The sequence below is a fragment of the Sturnira hondurensis genome, unplaced genomic scaffold (assembly GCF_014824575.4).
Source record: "Sturnira hondurensis isolate 20B ecotype Veracruz unplaced genomic scaffold, ASM1482457v3 Scaffold0019428, whole genome shotgun sequence".
In the NCBI taxonomy this organism is placed as follows: Eukaryota; Metazoa; Chordata; class Mammalia; order Chiroptera; family Phyllostomidae; genus Sturnira; species Sturnira hondurensis.
In genome coordinates, this window is record NW_028092059.1 from 3,140,689 (window position 1) to 3,145,308 (window position 4,620).

At 40.6% G+C, this 4,620-nt stretch overlaps 1 pseudogene; it reads left to right on the top strand.

Moving 5' to 3' along the window:
* Positions 1 to 2,525: 2,525 nt before the first annotated feature.
* On the top strand, positions 2,526 to 4,145 carry LOC118974405 (elongation factor 1-alpha 1-like; annotated as a pseudogene).
* The last annotated feature ends 475 nt before the right edge of the window (positions 4,146 to 4,620 follow it).

Here is a 4,620-nt window from a genome sequence, read left to right on the forward strand (position 1 = left end):
AAAGCTGTGTGGTCTTCCCTTTCACCTGGCCAAGAGGGGGTCTTGCACCCTGCTGAGACCCGTGTGGCTCTCTCTCTCCTAATGGCTACAGGGGGTCCTCACTCGGCTGAAACCTCGTGTCTCTCCCCCTAATGCCTGCCGTGTCTGGGTTTAAATCCCCCGGTGCCCATCTTCCTCTGTACCCCTATTTCCAACTCCTCCCACTATCAGTTACACCTGCCAGTATTTCTGTATTATTATAAGTTTACTGGGCTGCCATTGTTAGTCTGGGCAGGTATGGTCCCATGTCCTACAGCCAATCTCCTCCAAGCCCCCATGCAGGCGCTGTAACTCAGGGGATCTGCCCCCTAGTCACATCTTGGGGGGAAGTGACTTCATTCCCCTAGCTCCAAGCATGGCCACAGCCATTTAACATATCCAAGTGACCCGCCAAAGGTTATAGATATGTTAAATGACCAGGCCATGGATTAGCTGCAGGGCTGTGGCTTTACAAAACAGCCCTGCATGTTCCTGGTCTATGTGTCCCTTCCCCCAACTCACACCTGTCGGGGGAAGGGGTGAGGACACCTTATACATCTCTCCAATATTCCTGTACACTTTGAGTTCTGGACACTATTCCAAATCTTTCCTGGGCGCCCCCCTTTGGCTGCACCCTGTATCAATGGTAATGCCTGCCTCACTTGCACAGACTCCAGGGGGGAACCCTGAAGCCAGAGAGATATCTGTTTAGCATCCTCAGGCTGCGGATAAGGGCTGACCAAGATTTCTGGACACTGTTCTGGTTCTGGGAGCACCTGTGTGTTGACTGTGTCAATTTAATAAAGACCTTTTCTCTTCCCCATCAACCTTTGTTTTATGCTCGTGTTTGGCAGTGGGCACCTGAGCCCCACTTTTGTTCAATAATAATTGTGTTATTCTAAGCAGTTTTGCTGTGGAGGGAGGGTTAGGTACTCATTGGTTCGGTAATTCTATCTATAATGCCTCAACTAATTAATTAAGTAAATACTTTTAGTTAATAATTTAATAATTTGTGACAATAAATATTTTAAAAGCTATATCTTATGTTTTCAAAATGAAGCCCATATGTTTGTAAAAAGTGTGTTACTGTTTAATTTTATAATATCAGCTGCAATGTATATGTAAAAGAAAATTAACTTAGATTGTCATAAATAGTTACCTCACTATAAATTGTTAATCCCAGCACTGGGGTGTTCTTTTCTTTCCTTCCCCCCCCCCAACCACTTCGGTCTTTAACCTCTGGGGCCAGTATAAATGTATAACGGGTGAGGTGATCCAAGCATAGCAAAGTACAACAAACTCACTGTACCTGTTTTTTCCTCCCCTCCTGCCCTAGTTCTCTTAAAATACTTATTTCTAAATGTTTCTCTATCTCCTAAGCTTATCCTCTAGACTTCTCAAGAATTTGTTTAAAAAAGAGATATAAAAGTGGGAAAATAGGCTGGAAAGGTTTCCATTGATCATCCCACCCATCCTCAACATCATCCCAGGCCTTAAAAAGTAACAAATGGAATGCAAGAGCTTAGCACAAGAATTGTCTGTTATTAACTTAAGAAATGAGGATATTAAAAAAACAAAAACCAAAATCAGAAAAGAGAAGAGAAGAAGAAAAAAAGAAAAAAGGGAAGGGAAGGGGAGGGAGGGGAGGGGAGGGGAGGGGAGGGGAGGGAAAAGCCCTGACTGGTATGGCTCAGTGCTGTGAGCATTTGTCCTGCAAGCTAAAATGTTGCCAGTTCAACTCCCAGTCAGGGAACATGCCTGGGTTGCACACCAGGTCCCTGGTAGGGAGAGTGCAAGAAGCAGCCAATCAATGATTTTGTCACACATTATTGTTTCTCTCCCTCTTTCTCTCCCCCACTTCACCTCCCTCTAAAAATAAACAATAAAAATTAAAAGGAAAAGAAGTGAAGATAAACTTAAAGCCAAGAAAATTTGGAAAACCACCTTATTAACCATGAGTAGAAGGATGGGCTCTCTAGAATATGCTTAATCAGGCATAAGTATAAATAATAACTGTAGGATTAGTTCTCAGAAGGGTAGAACAGACTACCTATATTAGTGAATATAGGTGAATATAGATGAATATTAGTGAATATAGGTGTCTTCACTATATTAGTGAATTTTAAATTTAATTATACATTTTTCCTTTTTTTCAGGTAGGAGGAGTGTGTGTATGTTTCTAGGTTTGTGAACTGTTTATACAGGAGACACATGGGAATCTAAGACATTTCTTCTAACTGTGATTATATTGTTAAAATAGCCTTAGTAATGCAATAGACATGGAAAATACTGCCTGTTTTCATACCTTACAAACTTTTTATTTGTATGGAATTCTCCTAAATTTAACAACAAATATTTTCTTGCAATAACTGCATTTTTTAGTAAAAATAGGAATAGTTTTAAAAAAAGACGAAACAAAAAACAGCCTTGGCCCCTGATTCCTGACTGTAACTATTGTTTTTATTCTAGATTTTAATCATGGGATTGTCATCATTCCCTGGGATAAAATGTTCCTGCAAGGGCATTTGAAGGTGATTTATTAGGGCAATGTTAAATGCTTTAAAAATTGAAAGCAACTTCTTTGCAACATGTTTGCCACCAGAACACAGGTGTCATAAAAAACACACAAAATCAAACCCCAAACGGGAAAGACTTATATCAACGCCGTCATCACTGGACGTGTAGATTCTGGCAAGTCTACCACTACTGGCCATCTCATCCACAAATGTGGTAGGATCAACAGAAGAGCCATCAAAAAGTTTGAGATGGAAGCTGCTGAGAAGGGGAAGGGCTCCTTTAACTAATGCCGGGGTCTTTTCTTTTTTGGTATTTAAAAAAACATATTTAATTATTTTTCAAGTACAGTTTTCTGTCTATAATAAACTGAAAGCTGAACCTGAGCGTGGTATCACTATTGATATCTCCCTGTGAAAATTGAAATCAGCATGTATTATGTGACCATCATGGCTGCACAGGACACAGAGCCTTATCAAAAACATGACTCCAGACTCATCTCGGGCTGGCTATGCTGTCCTGATTGTTGCTGCTGGTGTTGGTTGAATCTGAAGCAGGTATCTCCAAGAATGGGCAGACCCGTAAACATGCCCTTCTGGCTGTCACACTGACTGTGAAACAACTGATTGTTGGTGTTAACAAAATAGATTTCACTGAGCCACCCTACAGCCAGGAGAGATATGAAGAAATTGTTAAAGAACTCAGCACTTATATTAAGAAAATTAGCTACAACACAGACACGAGAGCATTTGGGCCAATTTCTGGTTGGAACGGCAACAGCATGCTGGAGCCCCGTGCTATTATGTCCTGGTTCAAAGGATAGAAAGTCACCTGTGAAGATGGCAATGCCAGTGGAACCACACTTCTCAAAGCTCTAGATTGCATTCTACCACCAACGTGTCGAACTGACAAGCCCCTGTATCTACCCCTCCAGGTTGTCTACAAAACTGGTGGCATTGGTATTGTCCCTGTGGGCCAAGTAGAGACCGGTGTTTTCAAATCCAGCTTGGTGGTAAACTTTGCTCCAGTTAATGTGGCAACTGAAGGAAAGTCTGTTGAAATGCACCGTGAAGCATTGATTAAAGCACTTTTGGGGGACAAAGCGGGCTTCAATGTCAAGAATGTGTCTGTCAAAGATGTTTGCCATGGTAATGTGGCTGATGACACAGCAAAAATGACCCACTAATGGAAGCAGCTGGCTTCACAGCTCAGGTGATTTTCCTGAACCATCCGGCCACATCAGTGCTGGACATGCACCTGTGCTGGACGGTCATACAGCTCAGGCTGCTTGCAGATTTGCTGAGCTGACAGAGAAGATTGATTGTCATTCTAGGAAAAAGCTGAAAGATGGCCTAAAGTTTGTGAAATCTGGTAATGCTACAATTATCGATATGGCTCCTACGGCAAGCCTAAGTATATTGAGAGCTTCTCTGACTATTTTCCCCTGGGCTGCTTTGCTGTTCGTGACATGAGACAGACAATTGTTTTGGGCGTCATCAAAGCAGTGGACGAGAAGGCAGCTAGAGCTGGCAAAGTCACCAAATCTGCCCAGAAAGCTCAGAAAGCTAAATAAATATCATCCCCAATACCCACCACCCAGTCTTAATCAGTGGTGGAAGAACAGTCTCAGAACTGTTTACCTCAATAAACCATTTAAGTATAATAGTAAAAGACTAGTTACAATTACAATGGATTTTAAAACTTTCACATGAAAAGGGGAATGTTTTTTGGACCATTTGGGTTTGTGTATATGTGCATATGGCAGTTTTTAAGTTATTAGTTTTTATAATCAGTACTTTTTAATGGAAACAACTTGACCAAAAATCCACCACAGAGGTTCAAGATTCATTAAACAAACTTTAATGAGAGAAACAAAGTTTAATGAGGAACAAAATCAAAAGCATAAAATCTGTGATAAAAAATAAGAATACATATTTTATCAAATTGCTGATGGATTATGTTTTTACCAGTGCCCAGTATTTTCAAGAGGAGTCTGAGGAATTAAAAAGTATGATTTTATACTTTTATTATCTTATTCAGGATTTTTAAAATATACTCAATAATTATTCAGAAAAACATTACCAAAAA